General features: G+C 41.7%; 1 protein-coding gene across 2 annotated transcripts in view; it reads right to left on the bottom strand.

Annotated features, from left to right (window-relative positions):
- Window positions 1-22,319, bottom strand: part of phlpp1 (PH domain and leucine rich repeat protein phosphatase 1) — a 185,879-nt gene that overhangs the window by 161,575 nt on the left and 1,985 nt on the right. The gene's annotated exons all lie outside the window — the stretch shown is intronic.

Raw genomic sequence — 22,319 nt, 5'->3', positions numbered from 1 at the left:
CCTCCTTTTTTCATTTCCAAAAAGTTCAGTCTCTTGCACACACGCAAACCTGTCTAAACGAAGGAAGTTCAACGCGTGCGCGCAGAGTCCTGCGCGCACACGTTGGACCTCTTAACCCCTTAGTTCGATGGAGAGGAAATGCCGGTTTCCCGCGCATGCTGGAATCCGGCACTTCCAACGGGCCCACGCATGAGTATACCGTCCGTACTCGCGCGTTGGGACCGGAATTACTGGCCCATTGAGTTTAACAATTTCAGATAATTATCCCTGCCCCCATTTTTCATGCAGTATGATTTTTGCCATTCCCATTTGCAACATTTTATCTTTCCTGCCTCTTACAAAAGCACAGGGTATTCTTTCTATGCCTCCCTCCCCTCCTAACCACCACCCCCCCCCCCACCTACTTAATATCTGTTACATCTCCAGCTTTTTCCAGTTCTGATGAAGGGTCCCAGACCTGAAACGTTAACTCTGTTTCTCTCTCCACGGATGCTGCCTGGCCTGCTGAGTATTTCCAGCATTTTCTGTTGTTATTTTGACAATTGGCAGTTTTGTTGATGGAGAAGATATGGGGTCAGAAGCTTAGATCACGGTCAAATAAAACACCACAGTTGCGAACGGTCTGGTTCAGCCTCAGACAGTGGCCAGGGAGAGTGATGGAGTTGGTGGCTAGGGAACGGAGTTTGTGGCGGGGGTCTTCCCAATATTTAATTCGAAAAAGTTCTGTACATTCATTTGTGGATGTCGGACAAGCAACATGACAAATAGAGGCGGTGGAGGGGTCGAGAGAGGTGGTGGCGAGAGAGCTGGGTGGTGTCGGTGTACATATGGAACCGGGCATTGTGTTTTCGGATGATGTCGCCAAGGGGCACGTGTAGATGAAAAATAGGACTGACCGACTTGTGACCCATTCCATTTTTATACAAACATATGCATGTTAGAAGTTTGCAGGCTGACCACCCCACTCGATGTCTGAATAGGCTCACTTAGTCACTGTTAAATGTGTTGTTTTTTTAGTGTAAACTAACAGTGGATCATAAATGTTGAATTAGAAAATACCAGATAGTAATAACAATTACAATGTTTCCACATAGTTGATTTTTTAAATTCAATCAGTGGTGTAGCTAGGAATGGAAATTTGAGTGGGCCCCCAAGTTCCAATGGACAGGCAATGCTCTTTTCATCAGGATGCTCCAATTCACTGTCTCTGCAGACCAAGCCGCGAAAGAGGGCAAACAGCACCACAATGTGCTTAAAAAGCTCCCACTGCTAGCAGGGCTAGGCTACTGCCGGAACAGCCAGGCGTTCATTACTGAAAAAAAAGCCTGCCAATAAATGTAATTAAACTTGGCAATTCAAAGTGGCTCAGATTTGTGGGGGTCTGGGTGCTAATTGGATGGGCTATCCATGGCTACGCCTCTGTAAAAATGTTTACAGCCAACCAGTGAGTCAGATGCGACAGGTCATCACACCTGTCTCTCCTTTGAAGATGGCACTGCTTGGGTTAAAGGCAGCGCGGAGGTAGATAACATCATTCAGATTTTTTAAATCCTAAGCAATCAACTGGATTTTTTTTTGTACTGACTTTTCATAAGCTTATCCACCAAAATGGCTTCCAACTTTAGCAGAGTCTTGCATGTTCCACTCTGGGATGCATGTACTGTTAAATCCTTAGAAAGTTTGAAGGGAAAAGTTCATTGCTCAAAGTAAAATGCTTATTTTAATAATAGAAAATGGTTGGGATAAGTAAAAACAGCAAGAATTTTCAGTTGTTCCAGACAAATTCTTGAACTCTGGAATTCTTCTAAACATTAAAAGAAATGATGCATTTCGTTGGACTACACTACACGATGGAGCTTGTATGGTTTCCCTAGTGCACATCGCCAAGCGACTCACTAACGAAGATTTGATAGTTGATCAATGATGCACTCCCAATTTGAATGTCCAATCTAATTTACACAAATTCTCAACTCCACAATTTTCTAAAGTGTTACTTCAAATAGAGACCACCATTAACTCCTTGCCAACTGGAACATCTTTACGGCATATGATCAAGGACAACAGGCACTGGTAACAGCTCATTTCTCCCAGTGTTTGCGTGGGTTTCCTCCGGGTGCTCCGGTTTCCTCCCACAGTCCAAAGATGTGCGGGTTAGGTTGATTGGCTATGATAAATTGACCCTTAGTGTTAGGGGGATTAAATACGTGGGGTTACGGGGATAGAGTGGGATATGTGTTGGTGGAGGGGTTACGGGGATCGGGTGGGATATGTGTCGGTGTGGGCTCGATGGGCCGAAATGGCCTCTATCTGCACTGTGGGGTTTCTGTGATTTCTGTGATAAAACGTAACGACAACACTCAACACCGTTTCTAAAAGCCACCTACCCAAGTGGTTTTGCAAAGTTAAGCTTTTGCTATTCAACAGCTATATTCAAAACTCGGTAAATTCAAGCCGTCCCATTTTTCACCCAAATAGGGAGGCATGGTGAGGAGTCTGGTAACAGTCACGATACTGTCAGCAGGTTTTTGCTCATGTCAACTTTGCTATTTTCTTTTTAAGGGAAAGCGAATCCACAACAAAAAAATTGTCAGTAGTTAGCCCATTCTCCAGATTTCTTTTTAAAAGATCCCAATTTATATTAACAAAATTTCACCTTGGGTGACCATGAAGGATCACTGCTGTACACATACTTAATTAGGTTACTACACGATAACTGCTCAATATTTATGCAAAACCTTTCATTGTGTTGACAAAAGGCCGCAGCGTTTTCAAACCATGGTCAGGGCACCCCTAGCAACTATGCTCAAAACACAGTTGTCAATTTAAAGGCATACTGTAACAAGTCAAAGGTCAATTAGTGCAGTAAACTCTCAAGTACAGACTATCAAAAGTAGGCTGATTTCTCTTGGAGGCACTAGCGTGTTTTCCTAGCAGTTATTTCTCCTCTGCAGCTCCCTTTTTTTCAATGAATGCGAGAACTTCCTGTGTTCATTGCATTGTGAATAGACTTTGGCAACAAGTCAGGAAGCCAGTGCCGAGCTCTGTGAATGCATTAAATTCAAGCCCAGTCCTGCCACTAAATTAGAGGAATTCACATCTTCAACAATGTTGAAGTTGCTGAATGGATTCTGCCTTTTTTTTTTTAAATGTCACAATGAACAACATCCGGAGAAAAACTGTTCCAAACAACTGTGGTAGGGTCATCTCGTTAGAATTCTAACTTGGTTTCACTGGCTGGCTTTCACAAAGTATTGTTTGTTTTCTCTCTGTATTGATACCATCAACTCAAGCCTGCTATGGTTGAAAGTGGTTTCTAGAGTCCCCACCTCTCCTTTGCTACTATGAAATCGATGTTTTTCCACTGGCTTCATTCTCCTTTTAAGCAACACTGAACCACAGGTAAGTGTTTATCATGGGTTTTTGCTCACTAGGACCTGGTTTGGCACAAGATGCCAAAAGCTAATACAGCTGCTGGCAAATTAGACAGAGAACAAAAAAAATCCTTAATTTCATTACCACAACTGGATTATACTCTCTGGAGTTTAGAAGAATGAGAGGTAATCTCACTGAAACATAGATTCTGAGAGGGATTGACAGGGTAGATGCTGAGAGGCGGTTTCCCCTGGCTGGAGAGTCTAGAACTCAGGGCCCACAGTCTCAGGATAAGGGATTGGCCGTTTAGGACTGAGATGAAGAGACATTTCTTCACCCAGTGGGTTGTGAATCTTTGGAATTCTCTACCCCAAAGGGCGGTGAATGCTGAATCGTTGAATACAGGGATCCTTCCCCAACCGCGGGTTTGCCATACGCGGATTTCACGTATCCGTGGTTTCCAATCTGCGACAATGTCAACCGCGGCCCTGAAATTAGCGTATCCGCGGTTTTTCATTTAGGAATAAGGTAAAAAAACATGATTTTTATGCTATTTATATATGTGTTTAGTGAATTTGCCAACCGCGGTTTTACTAACTACAGGGATTTTCAGGGACGCATCCGCTGCGGTTGGGGAGGGATTCCTGTATATTCAAGGCAGAGGCCGATAGATTTTTGGACTATAGGGGCATCAAGGGATATGGGGATCGGGGGGGGGTGGTGGGGGAGAAAGTGGAGTTGAGGTCGAAGATCAGATATGATCTTATTGAATGGCGGAGCAGACTCGAGCAGCTGTACAGCCTACTCCTGCTAATTCTTATGTTCTTATTAACGGTTTTAAGCAAAACATTTTCTCCTTTCCTTTCTCTCACTGCCTTTTATATTCATCCAAAAGCAAGACCTCAGCCAAACTGCACGTGTGCGCAACTTGGCATATATATTTTTTTAAACTATTATTTTGGTGCTTTTCTTACCAATGACCAGCAACGATGTAACTAAAATTAGAATTGTAAATGTTTCAATATCTTCAGAGGCACAGCAGAGGAAAGAAACAACTGCTTCTAATCAAACATCCTGGTGACACCAACAATGTAGTTATTATGTGGCACAAGTCATTGAATGGCTGTACAAAGTGAAGCAATGATATGGTAGCAGTCATTTGGCCATTATCAAACTTTAGATCGCTTGCCTAACAATCAAATATGTAACAAGTATTCAAGCCAGTGAAGCTTTTTCGACTTCAGCATATAAAAAAAATTAGTCACCCCCAGTAACAGATTATTAGTTTGTGATGGAGGGCACATGGGAAATATAACAACGACGTGTATTTTTTTAAATTTGTTCATGGGATGTGGGTGTCGCTGGCAAGGCCAGCATTTATTGCCCATCCCTAGTTGGGCTCGAGAAGGAGGTGGTGAGCCGCCTTCTTGAAACGCTGCAGTCTATGTGATGAAGGTACTCCCATAGTGCTGTTAAGGGGGGAGTTCCAGGATTTTGACCCAGCGACGATGAAGGAACGGCAATATACATAGAAACATAGAAGATAGGAGCAGGCCATTCGGCCCCTCGAGCCTGCTCCGCCATTCACTGCGATCATGGCTGATCATCCAAATTCAGTACCCGGTCCCTGCCTTCTCCCCATACCCCTTGATCCCTTTAGCCTTAAGAAATATATCTAACTCCTTCTTGAATATATTTAATGTATTGGCCTCTACTGCCTTCTGTGGCAGAGAATTCCACAGGTTCACCACTCTCTGGGTGAAGAAATTCCTCCTAATTTCTGTCCTAAATGGCCTACCCCTTATCCTTAGACTGTGACCCCTGGTTCTGGACTCCCTGACCATCGGGAATATCCTTCCTGCATCTAGTCTGAAACTTATAAAATTCTGACAGGACTGGACAATGAGATCCCCTCTCATTCTTCTAAACTCCAGCGAGTACAAGCCCAATCGACCCAATCTCTCCTCATACGTCATTCCTGCCATCCCAGGTATCAGCCTGGTGAGTCTTCGCTGAACTCCTTCCATGGCAAGAACATCCTTCCTCAGATAAGTCGACCAAAACTACACACAATACTCAAGGTGTGGTCTCAACAAGGCCCTGTACAACTGCAGCAAGACATCCTTGTTCCTGTACTCAAACCCTCTCGCTACGAAGGCCAACATGCCATTTGCCGCCTTAACTGCCTGCTGCACCTGCATGCTTACCTTCAGTGACTGGTGCACAAGGACACCCAGGTTTCGTTGCACTTCCCCTTCTCCCAATCTATTGCCATTCAGATAATAATCTGCCTTCCTGTTTTTGACACCAAAGTGGATAACCTCACATTTATCCACGTTATATTGCATCTGCTATGCTTTTGCCCAATCACCCAACCTGTCCAAATCATTCTGGAGTTTCTCGGCATCCTCCTCAAAGCACACACGCCCACCCAGCTTTGTGTCGTCTTCAAATTTGGAGATATTACATCTAGTTCCCTTGTCTAGGTCATTAATATATATTGTGAATAGCTGAAGTCCAAGGACCGATCCCTGCGGTACCCCACTAGTCACTGCCTGCCACTCGGAAAAAGACCCGTTTATTCCAACTCTTTGCTTTCTGTCTGCCAACCAGTTCTCTATCCAAGTCAATACCTTGCCCCCAATCCCATGTGCTTTAACTTTACACGCCAATCTCTTATGCGGGACCTTATCGAAAGCCTTCTGAAAGTCCAAATACACCACATCCACTGGTTCTCCCTTATCTATTTTATCAGTTACATCCTCAAAAAATTCCAGTAGATTAGTCAAGCACGATTTACCTTTTGTAAATCCATGCTGACTTTGTCCGATCCTGTCACTGTTTTCCAAGTGCTCTGCTATTACATCTTTTATAATGGACTCTAGCATTTTCCCCACTACCGGATGTCAGGCTTACTGGTCTGTAATTCCCCGTTTTCTCTCTACCACCTTTTTTGAATAGTGGGGTAACATTAGCTACCCTCCAATCCATGGGTACTGTTCCAGATTCCATCAAATGCTGGAAGATGATCAGCAAAGCATCAACTATTTCTAGGGCCACTTCCTTAAGTACCCTAGGATGTAGATTATCAGGCCCTGGGGATTTATCGGCCTTCACTCCCATCAATTTCCCCAACACCATTTCCCTACAAATACGGATTTCTTTCAGTTCCTCCCTTTCATCAGACCCTATGTTTCCCCGACAGCTGTGGGAGGTTATTTGTGTCCTCCTTTGTGAAGACAGAACCAATGTATTTAGTTGGCCTGCCATTTCCTTGTTTCCCATTATAAATTCCCTTGATTCTGACTGTAAGGGACCTACGCTTGACTTCACCAATCTTTTTCTCTTCACATATCTATAAAAGCTTTTAGTCAGTTTTTATGTTCCCTGCAAGCTTACTCTCATATTCTATTTTCCCTTTCTTAATTAATCCCTTTGTCCTCCTTTGTTGAATCCTAAACTGCTCCCAATCCTCAGGTTTACTGCTTTTTCTGGCCAATTTATATGTCCTCTCCTTGGATCTTATGCTATCCCTAATTTCCCTCGTTAGCCACAGTTGAGTCACCTTTTTTGTTTTATTTTTATGCCAAACAGGGATGAACAAAGTCTGTAGTTCATCCATGCGGTCTTTGAATGTTTGCCATTGCCTATCCACCGTCAACCCTTTGAGTGACATTCCCCAATTAATCCTACCCAACTCACGCCTCAGACCATCGTAGTTTCCTTTATTTAAATTGAGGACCCTTGTTTCTGAGTCAACTACTTCATTCTCCATCTTAAATGAAGAATTCAATCATATTATGATCGCTCCGACCCAAGGGGCCTCGTACAAGATTGCTAATTAATCCTTTCTCTTTACATAATACCCAGGCTAAGATGGCCTGATCTCGGGTTGGTTCCTCGACATATTGGTCCAGGAAACCATCCCTTAAACACTCCAGGAATTCCTCCTCCACAGTATTGTTACTAATTTGGCTAGCCCAATCTATATGTAGATTAAAGTCACCCATGATGACTGCTGTGCCCTTATTGCACGCTTCTCTAATTTCCCTTTTAATGCCATCCCCAACCTCCGCATTACTGTTTGGAGGTCTATATACCACTCCCACTAATGTTTTCTGCCCCTTGGTATTTCTCAGTTCTACCCATACAGATTCCACATCATCAGAGCCAATATCCTTCCTTACAATTGTGTTAATCCCTTCTTTAACCAGCAATGCTACCCCACCTCCCTTTCCTTTTTGCCTATCTTTCCTGAATATTGAATACCCCTGGATGTGGAGTTCCCAGCCTTGGCCACCCTGGAGCCATGTTTCCGTAATCCCAATCAAATCATATTCGTTTACCTCTATTTGCGCAGCTAATTCATCCACCTTATTACGAATGCTCCTCGCATTAAGACACAAAGCCTTCAGGCTTGTTTTTTTTTTAAAGCTCTTCGACCTATTAGAATTATTATTTACTGTGGCCATGTTTGATTTAAACCGTTGATTTCTCTGACTGCCACTTTTGCTTTTATCCTTGTTTCCCTTTCCTCTGTCCCCCTGCTCAGGTTCTCAACCCCCTGCCATTTTAGTTTAAACCCTCCCCCAGAGGACTAGCAAACACTCCCCCTAGGACATCGGTCCCGGCCCTGCCTAGGTGCAAACCGTCCGGTTTGAACTGGTCCCACCTCCCCCAGAACCGGTTCCAATGTCCCAGGACTTCCAAGTCAGGATGGTGTTCCCATGAACCTACTGCCCTTGTCCTTCTAGGTGGTAGAGGTCGCGGGTTTGGGAGGTGCTGCTGAAGAAGCCTTGGCGAGTTGCAGCAGTGCATCTTGTAGATGGTACACAATGCAGCCACAGTACGCCGGTGGTGGAGGGAATGAATGTTTAAGGTGGTGGATGGGGTGCCAATCAAGCAGGCTGCTGTGTCTTGGATGGTGTCGAGCTTCTTGAATGTTGTTGAAGCTGCATTTAACCAGGAAAGCGGAGAGTATTCCATCACACTCTGGACTTGTGCCTTGTAGATGGTGGAAAGGCTTTGGGAAGTCAGGAAGTGAGACAATCGCCACAGAATATCCAGCCTCTGACCTCTTGTTGCCACAGTATTTATGTGGCTGGTCCAGTTAAATTTCTGGTCAATGGTGACCCCCCCCCCCCCCCAGGATATTGATGGTGGATTCGGCAACGGTAATGTCGTTGAATGTCAAGGGGCGGTGGTTAGACGCTCGCTTGTTGGAGATAGTCATTGCCTGCCACTTATCAGCCCAAGCCTGAATGTCATTCCAGGTCTTGCTGCATGTGGGCATGGGCTGCTTCATTATCTGAGGAGTTACAAATAGCACTGAACACTGTACAGTCATTAGCGAATGTCCCCACTTCTGACCTTATGATGGAGGGAAGATCATTGATGAAGCAGCTGAAGATCGTTGGGCGTAGGACACTGCCCTGAGGAACTCCTGCAGCAATGTCCTGGGGCTATGATGATTGACCTCCAACCATCACAACCATCTTCCTTTCTGCTAGGTATGACTCCAGCCAGTGGAGAGTTTCTCCCCCCCCCGCCCCCCCAAATTCCCACTGACTTCAGTTTTGCTAGGGCTCCTTGATGCCACACTCGGTCAAATGTTGCCTTGATATTAAGGGCAGTCACTCTTACCTCACCTCTGGAATTCAGCTCTTTTGTCCATGTTTGTCGAAGGTTGTAATGAGGTCTGGAGCCGAGTGGTCCTGGCGGAACCCAAATTGGGCATTCGTGAGCAGGTTATTAGTGAGCAAGTGCTGCTTGATAGCACTATCGATAACGCCTTCCATCACTTTGCTGATGATTGAGAGTAGACTGATGGGGCGGTAACTGGCCAGATTGGATTTGTCCTGCTTTTTGTGGACAGGACATACCTGAGCAGTTTTCCACATTGTCGGATAGATGCCAGTGTTATAGCTGTACTATAATTCTGGCATCTATCATTATAGAGTTTTAACATAAAACGTCCCAAGGCGCTTCACAGGAGCGTTATCAAACAAAATTTGACACCAAGCCACATAAGGAGATATTAGGACAGATGAGAGGTCGGTTTTAAGAAGCATCTTAAATGAGAGAGAGGCGGAGAGGTTTAGGGAGAGAATTCAAGAGCTTTGGGTTGAGGGCAGGAGCTCTCTTTACACAGACACACACACTCCCCTAGCAACTAACTCAAAGTGACGGAGACATGGTCATCGGTCTGCCCTCTCTGGCTGGTGTATTCCATGCAGGGCATGGAGAACAGGTCAGTCATTTTTTTCTTTAAAATTGCCTCAAAACATGCACATTTAGTGATTAGAAACTAGGTTTTTTTTCTGTACTTATTTGGTCATGCATTCTTTTTTTCTTCAGTTCATTGACGAGGTTGGTGGAGTGGAGGGAAGTTGTATCTGTATTTTTTTTCTCCCATTGAACAATGTGGCAGTCCCACTACACATGCAAGTTATGTACTGCCCGAGCCTGTAAATCATTTTCATGCTTGATCACACTCTTCTGAAATTGATAAAGTGTTTGCCATGTCTTGTTGAAAAAAAAACAATCACAGTGCAGTCAACATTCTCTAAATTTGGAGTTACAACTCTAGGGCTTCACTGCAGCATTAGTCAACTGCAAGCCAGCTTTGGGTAGTTAGAGACATTGTCTTCAATAACCAGTGATTAGCAATATTTTTTAAAAATTATTTACCAGCATGTGGTGCCAATGATACCAGAGGTGTAACATAATATTCAGCTCTTCTAGCTTGCCCTCCTCCCCAAACAAAGGTTGGCCATATACAGTATTTTTTTCATAAAAACCAATATCCCATTAAAACTCTTAATAATAAGTCTTTAAATAAATTTTGTATCATTTTTATCATCCTCAAAGATGGCGGCTGAGCTTCATCTTTCCACTCCTGCTGTGCATGCCAATGTTTCTGGCACATTTGGTGGAGGCGTGCGTTACTGCAGGATACCTATGGTTAACAGAAGAGTCGTCCCAACAGCTTCTTGTGGAAAGTATAAACCACTGTTTAAGAGGCTGCAAATATTGTGTACCGAGGTGGAAAGAAAAAGAGCAAGGAGGAAAGGATGGAAAAGTGAAAGAAAACGATATTGATTGAAAGTGAAATAAATTGAAACATACAAAAAATGACGAACAGGAAAATATCTACTGGTCCATCCAGCCGGTCCCACAGAGTTGTGATGCTACAAAATGCAGTCCCCACCGTTTAAACAGACGCGTTCGTGTGAACAAGATTTGCCCGCTATACGTAATGGCCGGTATAATGTGGTAGCGTTAATAAAATTAAAAATCATTTCAATTAGTTTTAAAGACTGCCAGAGAGAGGACAGTTCTCGCTGCAGCAGTTCTCACTGCAACATTACTAACTTTATTACAAACAATAATTCACAAGTGACTTAAGCGGTTTCATTTAAGCGATTAAAGTGCTTTCATGCAGTTAAAACATACATTCTCGATTTAGCAACAGCTTAATTTCAATTTATTTTGAGCACTTGTTCAAACGTCATAGCTGAGAGAAGTGGGACAAAAAAAAGTTACCAGAGGTCTATATTTACCAGATAGCTTTCAAATCTGGGCCATTTATTACAGCTGATGAACTGTACGCACAAATTCACTGGAAAAGTAAAAGAGGTCTTTCATTGCTTTGGTCAATCCTTCATGGGGGAAATCTCCTGCACAGCCGCGCAGGTTTGGGTGAAAGGTTGTTACCCGAAAATATAAAATATTAAACTGAAGTCTGCTTCAATAAGACTCTTATTACATTCAGTGCACCTTAATGAGGTAATGGATAAAGGTTATCGTTTTTTGGCCGATATAAGCGACTGCCCATTTTAAACATGGGCGTTTTATATGGTACCTAGACTCCCCACACTCAGAAGCCATGCAATCGCCTGGGAGATGCAAAAAAAAAAAGGATAAAAAGCACGGGCTAATTAGGGGAGGAAAATATCTTAAAAATTCCTCAGGAAAAATGATTGGAAAGAGAGAGCTCCCTTTTCCTGGCCCCATAAGCTGAAAAAAAAATGTACAAGCAACAAATAGGAAAAAGGAGCATAAAGGAATAGAGCTTGAAAGAAAACAAAAAGAAAAAAAAATAGAAAAAAAAAGGTGCAACAAAAATCTACGGTTCTAATCCAGACATAGCAGTGAAATTGGTGGCCGCTAAAAGATAAAGGTTTTTGCCGATGGAAGAATTAAAAATCAGGCTGACCGAAACCAAAAAAAAAAATCAAAGCCATGAATATGCAAGATCAGAATTCACAGAAACAAAAATGTGCAAAATGGAGTTGCAAAGATGAATGAACATTCAAAAATCACAACCCTTAAAGCATGCTAGCATTTGTCACGAGATGCTGCAAGGCAACATTTTTAAGCATTATGGAACTGGCTTGGAATGTGCCCTAGAATATGCAGATGGTCAATAACATCACAATGTGTACAGCTTGTCAAGGCTCCACTTTCTACCATTCCTTCGCTTTTACATACAGTCCACTGAAACAATTATTTCAAGCTGACAGGTTAAGAATGCTTAGGGCTTTTAGCAAGATTCTGAATAGAAGGAATGGGAGAGTGGAATCCATCGATGGGGCAGTCATCACCTTCAGCCTCAGTCACAAACTCCGTACCCTCGCCGCTAAATCCATCCCCCCTCCCAGCCACCGTCTCAGGCTGAACCAGGCTGCTCGCAAGCAACTTTGGTGTCCTAATCAGCCCCAGACTGAACTTCCGACTCCATATTCCATCATCACAAACACTGCCTACTTCCATCTCTGCAGCTACCTCAGCCCATCTACTGCGGAGACCCTCATCCATGCCTTTGTCACCGCCAGACTTGACTATTACAATGCTCTACGAGCCAGCCTCTCATCATCTATCCATCCTAAACTACAGCTCAAGCACAGCTGCCTGTATCCCATTACTCACTAAGTCCCGATCATCTATCACCCAGTGCTTTCACATCACCTCAAATTTAAAATTCTCATTCTCATGTTTAAATCTCTTCATGGCCTCGCCCCTCCCTAAGTAACTCCACCATGCCACCCCCTCCACCCACCCAAAATCTCCATTCCTGCGACTCTACTTCTAGTGCCACCCTCTAGTGCCACACTAATCGCTCCACTCTTTAATTTCCTCCCTAAACCCCAACTACCTTTCCATCTCCGTCTCCTCGAACACCATCCTTAAAAGAAAGAAAAGACATATATACCAAGAAGTAGTTTTGAAGTGCAGTCACTGTTGTAATGTAGGACAGCCACCTCTTTGACCAAGCTTTTGCTCATCCCTCCCAATAGCTCTTTCTTTGCATCCATTTTTAACTTGCATGTTTGTGATGCACTTTGAGACGTTTTTCTATGTTGCAGGCACTAAATAATTGCAAGTTGTTGCCGCCTGTTCCATATTAGAAATAGCAATTGAAATGCCTGTTCTCCAGCTTATGACGAAAAGCACTGGTGGCAGTCCGTTGACTACAGATTCCAATCATGTTTACAAACACCGCAGAAGGTTAAGCATGAGTGTTCAAGATATGTCAGTCGCAACGGCTAATTAGCTTAGGGAAAAAAGGCAAGTTCCTGAGGGACTAAGTTAGCTCAGGGGAAAGGGTCAGTTCGCATCTCAATGTTAAGCACTGCAGAACCAAGAATCGTGGACTTGACAGATCCATTAGAAGTATCTAGAGGCTTTGCAGAATGTGATGTTTTAACTCATATCCTGCTGAACAAAAACATTAGAATTCTTCAGTCAAAATAGGCTGGGTTTAATCAATTTAGAACAAGTTAGCCTCCAATATCGAAGGCCTTTCTAAAATTTGAGTCTGATTTTACCAACTTTGAATTATCTGCTAAATGACACTCATTTATGGATAACAGGAATAATGAAGACAGCAAATGTTATGCTTCTACACTTACTTCATTCAAATTAATTCTTTTAAAAACTAGAGAAGCTTAAACCTAAGGATTAATACTAAAACATTAACGCATTTGAAAAAAATGTATATAGTCACAGACGTAGACTAAAGAAAGCAACTCAAACTGATATAACTAATTAAGCTATACAGATACTTTTGTTGGGGGGGGGGGGGGGGAAGGGAGGAAAAGAGTCACTAAGATTTAATTTGCTTCTATTTCACATTACAGTAGAAACAAGCATACTTAATTAGGTATGTGCGACTAGTCTCCACTATATTTTCTTAACCACATATTCAACCGAGTGGAATTTTATAGCACTGATAAACAGCAGCCAGATTAATACCACAAACTACAAGCTTCCAATAAACTGGAAAGTAGCTGTGCTCAAGATGGCTTAGAACATGCTCTGCAAAAATATAGGCTAAAATTACTAATCGATCATTAATTCATTTGAGTTTTCAATGGTATCATATTACACTTACTGCACTGATGGATGAATAAACCTAGCTCTCAAAAAGCACCCATGATTTTTATTTTTTTATGTATATAAATCTTATTAAAAGGCGATCCATGGAAACTTATTAACTGCAACATTCTGTTTATATGTTCTATCTGTAAAAGCACAGTGTGTGGAGATTTAAAAGTGGTGACTATTGGAGAAAGCCAGAAATTCTTGAAAGACATCTTGCCGCCCAGCAAAAAATGCATCTTTCATGGGCTATTGAAAAGAACCCTCTTTAAAAAAAACTGTAGATCAGTTTTTTTTCATTCATTCATTCATTCATTCATGGGATGTGGGCGTCGCTGGCAAGGCCAGCATTTATTGCCCATCCCTAATTGCCCTCGATTACATTCAAGGCAGGACTTTAATTGATGGTACTGCAAGTCTAAAATGCAGTAGTGCATAAGAAGTGTAGCTGTCACAAGAAGAATTCTCTCAGATCCAAGTCTCTGAATTGAGTGTACAGGGCTGTTCACAACCTCAACTGTTACCGTGGGAACCTTGCACTGGCCACAGGAAGTGGCATGGGTCTTCGAAATGGCCTTTTATTTAAAGTTGCTTCTTTCAGGTTGTTACCATTGTTGCTCTTAACTGCCAAATGGGAAGGTCTTGTCAAAGACAATTATAAAAAGAGTAGCTTTCCTTCATTCAAATTAATTCTTTTAAATTCTAGAGAAGCTTAAACCGAAGGATTAATACTAAAATGTTAACGTTAATATTTGAAATGACAGGATACTCACAATGGATAAATAAATGATATATAATCAAGTGTAGACAGACAAATACAATGGAGAAATATTTTCAATGGCTGTTCATTTTGTTGCAGTTTTCAAAAGGAGCAGAGTTATTTTTACATCGCACAACTGTCAGAAAAACTGTGCGACTACACCAGTACAGTGAGCTTGTAAGCTGACAAGAACATTGCATATCTCAAAAGTGTAAACAGTTGTCAAGCTCTACATTAACAAAAACTCACACCACTAGTTAAGTGTGGAGAAAGCACATCATCTTCCCTCCTCCAAAGTAAAACAAATCTTTTAGTTCCCTATTTCTAGCTCGCTTAGGTTTCAATTTCAATATATTGACCTATTTAACCAGCTGCGTTTTCCATTGTAATTTTAGGCAAGAAACAGTTCCACCAATCTTTGCGAGATGATAAAGTGAACCACGAAATTGCATTTATACACATCCATATCTTGTGACTGAAGAATAGAAGACATGCTCACTAAACTTCCATATGTACACAGTGCCAATGATTCAGTGGCTTGCACACTATAAGTGACACGTTAAGTATAAAATTTGCACATGATCCAACTAGCTGAAACAGACACATTTGAAGGAAATCATGTTGCCCCTCTACCATACTATAGTAACATTTAAATGTACTGTGGTAAATTTTATTTACTGTAATAAAAAAAAGAAATTTAAGCTAAGACTCCGAGATCACACCAGTGAAAATGCTCATCCTGGCTCAGCTGAGTAAGCCAGTAGTAGCTCAGCCATACGAAGCAAGATGATCCCAGGTTTTATTCCTACCCTGTGCCAAGTTATCTGATCTCAGCTGGTGAGGCAGTAAGACATTAGAATTTCCCTAATCGCGACAAGGTTAGGGAGGGGAAAGTCCCCAAGGTTTCTGCTTCTAACTACTATCAACCCCTGCTGGAAGCGCATCTAGATTTTGGGTGGGAGCAGCCATTTGTTTGCCACAAAAAACTTTAAATGTGCGCCATGTAAAATCCATATCTGCAGTAGTTACTGCCTTTAGTTAACATGGTAGTTTCTTACAACCACTTCTCTGCCAATGGGAAGCAATTGTAAGGTGCTGGACAGTCATTCAATAACCATTTTGACCACAGCAACTTGTCCGAAGTAGACCTCATCGCACAGGCTCAGCTACTATTTTTGGTGCAGTTGAAAAATACTCAACAGTAACCAGCCCCCATGGAACTATAACCCAGGAAGGAATCATAATAAGAACATAAGACGTAGGTTTGGCCCCTCGAGCCTGCTCCGCCCGCCATTCAATAAGCTCATGGCTGATCTGATCTTGGCCTCAACTCCACTTCCCTGCCAGCTCCCCATAACGCTGGACTCCCTTATCGTTCAAAAATCTGTCTATCTCCACCTTAAATATATTCAATGACCCAGCCTCCACAGCTCTCTGGCGAAGAGAATTCCAAAGATTCATGACCCTCAGAAGAAATTCCTCCTCATTTAAAAGGGTGTCCCCTTACTCTGAAATTATGCCCCCCTAGTTCTAGATTCCCCCACGAGGGGAAACATCCTCTCTGCATCTACCCCGACGAGCCCCTTCAGAATTTTATATGTTTCAATAAGATCCCCTTTCATTCTTCTAAGCTCCAATGAGTATAGGCCCAACCTGCTCAAAACCTTTCATAAGACAACCCCTTCATCTCTGGAATCAACCTCGTGAACCTTCTCTGAACTGCTTCCAATGTAAGTATATCCTTCCTTAAATAAGGAGACCAAAACTCTACGCAGTACTCCAGGTGTGGTCTCTCCAACGCCCTGTACAGTTGTAACAGGACTTCCCTACTTTTATACTCCATTCCCTTTGCAATAAAGGCCAACACTCCATTTGCCTTTGTAATTACTTGCTGTACCTGCATGCTAACTTTTTGCGATTCATGTACAAGGACCCCCAGATCCCTCTGTACCTCAGCATTTTGTAATTGCTCCCCATTTAAATAATAATTTGCTTTTTTATTTTTCCTACCAAAGTGGATAACCTCACATTAAACTCCATCTGCCAGATTTTTGCCCACTCACTTAGCCTATCTATATCCCTTTGGAGATTATTTGCATCCTCCACACAATTTGCTTTCCCACCTATCTTTGTATCATCAGCAAATTTGGCTACATTACACTCAGTCCCTTCATCCAAGTCATTAATATAGATTGTAATTAGTTGAGGCCCCAGCACTGATCCCTGTGGCACCCCACTAGTTACAGTTTGCCAACCTGAAAATGATCCATTTATCCCGACTCTGTTTTCTGTTAGTTAGCCAATCCTCTATCCATGCTAAATATATTACCCTCAACCCAGTGAGCTCTTATCTTGTGTCGTAACCTTTTATATGGCACCTTATCGAATGCCTTCTGGAAATCCAAATACACGACAGCTACTGGTTCCCCTTTATCCACCCTACTCGTTACATCCTCAAAGAACTCCAGCAAATTTGTCAAACATGATTTCCCTTTCATAAAACCATGCTGACTCTGCTTGACTATATTATGATTTTCTAAATGCCCTGCTATCACTTCCTTAATGATGGACTCCAGCATTTTCCCAATGACAGATGTTAGGCTAACTGGTCGATAGTTGCCTGCTTTCCGTCTCCCTCTTTTCTTAAATAGGGGCGTTACATTTGCGTTTTTCCAGTCCGCTAGGACCTCTCCAGAATCCAGAGAATTTAGGTAGATTACAACCAATGCATCCACCATCTCTGCAGCCACCTCTTAAGACTCTAGGATACATGCCATCGGGTCCAGGGGACTTGTCCACCTTTAGTTCCATTAGTTTGCCTAGTACTTTTTCTCTAGTGATAGTGATTGTTTTAAGTTCCCCCCCCACCTCAATAGCCCCTTGATTATCCATTATTGGGATGCTTTTAGTGTCTTCTACTGTGAAGACCGATACAAAATATTTGTTCAAGGTCTCCACCATTTCCCATTATTAATTCCTCAGACTCATCCTCTAGGGGACCAACGTCATCATCATCATCAGGAGGAAAGGAGAGAAAATTGGCAGGAAAAAGCAGAAAAAAAAACACTGCTAACCTTCAACTCAACATTATAATCATAGCAGTAGTTTAAGAGGATGATTTTCCGGGTGTGTGTTATCGCCAATGAGCCGCACCTGCTGGTTGTGCATACTGGGAAATCGCAGTCACACCACCCACAATTCCATTTATTAGATGGAAAACCACAATTTCCCAATATGCGCACCCTACGGGTGAGGCTCTCCGCTGGCAATACAAATTCAGGAAGCTACCTCCTGGATGTACAGCAAATGCATAAAAAATTCTCAAGATTTGTTGCCAATAATTCTGAACAAGATCACCTAACCTGCAATTCTTGTTTGCCACAAAAAACTTTAAATGTGTGCCATATAAAATCCATATCTGCAGTAGTTACTGCCCATAGTTAACATGGTAGTGCCTTACAGTTGCTTCCCATTGGCAGAGAAGTGGTTGTAAGGTGCTAGACTGTCATTCAATAACATTTTGACCACAGCAACTCATCTGAAATAGACCTCATTGCACATACGTGATGTGCTTTACAGAGTAGTTTTTAAGCACACAAGTATATATTTGGGGGGGGGGGGGGGGGTACCAATTTTCTTGAATTACAGGCAAATGTTAATTACATAAGTTTACAAGGATTCTGGAGATTCAAACTCTGCACTTCAGACAAGGTTTGAAGTTAACACTGAACATCAAGAAGCATACGGAGAAAGAGTGCCCTAAACCAAGATTCAACACAGCCAACGCACAAAGCATTACAGCATTGACAGCAAAACTGCCACAAAACACGGGCACAATCATCTGAGCATCTTGAACTCTACTGCCAAACAATAATTTGCCTTATTTTTAAGCTCCATCATAAACAGGTCTTTTGCTTCTGCCTCAGGTCTCCCTATATCAATGACAGATCAAGAGGATTCAATGTAATTTTATTTTTTAAAAAGTGCACCAAGGCTCTCAATTTTCATTATAATATGAACATTGATTGTTCCAACAGGTAAAACTACTTGCTTCCTGTGAATTCTATTCAGAGCACTTAAGACTGGGAACTCAGTCAGCATGTTGTGCATAGATCAATAATAAGTGATAATTTAGCCTATAAAGTCCTACAACTGAGGTGACATTAACATATGATGTAAAAGAAAAAAAAAAGACACTTGCATTTCTATAGTGCCAGATGTCCCAAAGTGCTTTATAGCCAATGAGGTACTTTTTGAAGTGTAGTCACTGTTGTAATGCAGGAAGCCTGGCAGCAATTTGTGCAGAGCAAGCTCCCACAAAAAGCAATGGGATAATGACCAGGTAATCTGCTTCTTTAGTGATGTTGATTGAGGGATAAATATTGACCAGAGCTCAGAGGATAACTCCCCTGCTCTTCTTTGAAATCACGCCATAGGATCTTTTACGTCCACCTGAGAGAGCAGACGGGGCCTCGGTTTAACGTCTGATCCGAAAGGCAGCACCTCAGGCAGTGGAGCACTCCCTCAGTGCTGCACTGGAGTGTCAGCCTAGATCTTTGCGCTCAAGTCCCTGGAGCGAGTCTTGAACCCCTAACCTTCTGACTCAGAAGCGAGGGTGCTACCCACTGAGCCACAGCTGACACAAGAACAGATATTGTAATGTTTCTGGCAATTTGCAATGTACTGCCTACAATACACCCCCCCAAGCATTTAATGTTCCCTTGGTTTAACATTTTGGGGCTAAAAAGCAGTTCACAGCATAAATAATTCAAAATGTGCCGCAATTAATTTTAAGGTATTACAAAAATCATCCACAAAATTAAACAGTATTGTTAGGGGGAAAAAAATGTTCTACAGGTGGGTACAAACATTGAAAAAAAATGTACATGAGGGAAAAATAGATTTTGAATACTGTTTCAAGATTTAACTGCAGAGAGGCAGGTTTGTTTTACACTTCGATGCCATTTATCAAAAATAAATTCAACAGCAATGCACAAAGTTTAGCTTTAGCGGCTATACTTTCAAGGTTTACGAACTTGATTGCAAATATAGTAAACAGAAAACAGTGTGACAGGAATACTCACATCTGTGGTGCAACAAGTAAAAGTTTCACAGTCTGTGATTATTACTTGTGGTTATGTTATATAACCAGCATTCCATTGAAAGTAACAGATACATCTGACAAGGGAGTTCTTAATGAGGTAGAAGTTATGTCTTTACCCTTTTGCGGGTTTTGGAGGGATTCTGAATGACATATTTGAATCAGTGTATGCTTTATAAGATTCAAACCTGGGACTGCAGGACCTCTGGGCACCTGGATAGCAAACATAGGGAAATAGAAATTGCTAGACGAAAAAAGACCAAGACCCTAGCTCGCCTTCTATCATCCTGACAGTCGCACAATAAAATGATAATGGAGTTGTTCACAAATCATAGCAATCGATCTCTATCAATGAGTCGACAACAGACCCAGACATGAGGCGAGAAGAATCCAGTGGTGGAGAGCTTTGGGAACCATCGGTCCAAAGTCACCTGATCCTCCCAAGCACGCTACACTCACCACGTCAGGTCTCAAATTACTGCAACCCAAAATGTTATTTTCTTAAAGAAATCTATCTAATTTACATTTGAATTAATCTGTACTAACTGCTTCCCCTCTCTCCCTAGAGACCCTGTTCCAGAGATTGACCGCTCACTCACTGAAATATTGTTTCTGCTGGTTCTACTGTTCTGCAGCAGCCACATTTAAAAATAAATTGTGTTTTTTGTGCTCTGCCAGTCTGAACAGTCAGGGAAATACGCCTGTTTGGGTAAATTAATAATTCAGTTAGCCAACTCTGTATTAGCTCAAATATTGTACTACATTGAACCACAATGACTTAAAATAGAACTGATATACAGTATAATAAAATAATTGTCAAATCTTTTGAGTACTCAAATTTTTGAAAGATATATCGGTGCATAATATGTCCTCCCTTAACATACACACTTTTTGCATTTAAAAATATTAAAAATTAAAAATTTAGCCATGTATCTTTGCAAGAGCTACACGCAGCAGGAAGCTTAAGATTGTTCAGTCGGCTGAGCCACTGGACGCGAGTTCCATGTGAATGAAGCTAATGTACAGTATGACTATGATGAGGCTACATCCCTTGAAAAAAAATCTGAGTACAGACAGTCAGCAGTTTTTTTCCTGAGTTGCATAACAGCTTGCTGGCATGGATCAATGACAAATGACAAGCAGAACTATCCTGCATTGGAAACACAAATCAGACTCTCCTCATCGATGACAATTACTCTGTTTGATGAAGCTAATGATCCATTTGAAGATTTTTCACCTTTACCATTACTGTTTTTGCCAGTAATTTTGTCGTTTTATCAGTTTAATATATGTGTTGCACTTTAAGTAGTTCAATAAAGGTTCACTCCATCATTTCCAAGTCTCTCGCAAGATTTTCGTTTTAGCATCTGTGCACTAATGCACACAACTACTTTTGGCATTCTTGAAAGAAAATAAGTTATGATTACACGTGAAGATTATACACAAAGTCACTCAAACAGATCGAACCGATTTGGATAAATGGTGTTCAGATGAACAGCTTCCTTATCGTGCTTTTTAAAAATCACGTAATTCCTCAAAGTACTTTGCAAATTATACAGGCTGATCACAGTCCTGGTATTAACAACTTGCATTTATATAGCGCCTTTAATAGTCCTACTGGTGCATTTATAGGTCTTAGTCTGGTGAACGTGGATGTTCCTTTTATATGCAAAGATCAAGCTGTGCAATAAAAGATTTAGTTCAATAATATATCATACATGTTAAGCATAACAATTAACGTGCTTATGATCGTGTGTCACAAATTAAAGATATTTAAAATTATTCTGATATTAATACAAGGGACACGGTCATGTTTTCTTGCAAAACAAAAGACAGCTGATCATGTGGGTGGAAGTGTTATTTTACATTCCTGAAGAACGCAATAACCATCTGTAGTGATGATAAAGCCCATAATAGTCACCAGTGTAGTCAGCTATCCGCAGCACTAGCACCTTTTGTGCAGCACATTCTGGAAGTAAATCAAGCAGTGTCACTACATTGTTTAAACCCTCAGCAGAAACAGCATTATACACTTAAGAACAAACACATTTGAAACACTCTTGAATGTCAATCCAACTACACAAACATAAAAAAGGGGCAAAACAGCCAAATAAAAAGCACGTAATGAGAGGAATATAATGCTCCATTGTGGATGTGATTATGGTTTTAATTCACTAGCATGACAACAAAATACAAGTAACTCACTTATGCCTCTCTCTGCGCTATTTCCCTTTTAAAACCTTGATAGTCACATGTATGAGGAGGAATTTCTTCACTCAGAGGGTTGTGAATCTTTGGAATTCTCTGCCCCAGAGGGCTGTGGATGCTGAGTCGTTGAGTATATTCAAGGCTGAGATCGATAGATTTTTGGACTCTCGGGGAATCGAGGGATATGGGGATCGGGCGGGAAAGTGGAGTTGAGGTTGAAGATCAGCCATGATCTCATTGAATGGCGGAGCGGGCTCGAGGGGCCGAATGGCCAACTCCTGCTCCTAGTTCTTATGCTATGATATTCTACACATATCAACATACAGGTTAATGCTGTCTTTAATGCATTTTGTTCATGCCAGTCAAAGTTTATATGCTACTCAATGCCAATCTTTTTAAATTACAGTACTTAATATATTATAAACATTAAAAACTTAAATTCTCACCTTTCTGCAATTTCTCTTTTCAACACCTGCATGCATGACTGCAAGTACT

Source organism: Somniosus microcephalus, chromosome 5, assembly GCF_052327205.1.
Source record: "Somniosus microcephalus isolate GS21.2 chromosome 5, FLI_Smic_1.0, whole genome shotgun sequence".
Classification (NCBI taxonomy): domain Eukaryota; kingdom Metazoa; phylum Chordata; class Chondrichthyes; order Squaliformes; family Somniosidae; genus Somniosus; species Somniosus microcephalus.
The sequence above is the reverse complement of the archived record's forward strand: the minus strand, read 5'-3'. Positions and strand labels throughout refer to the sequence as shown.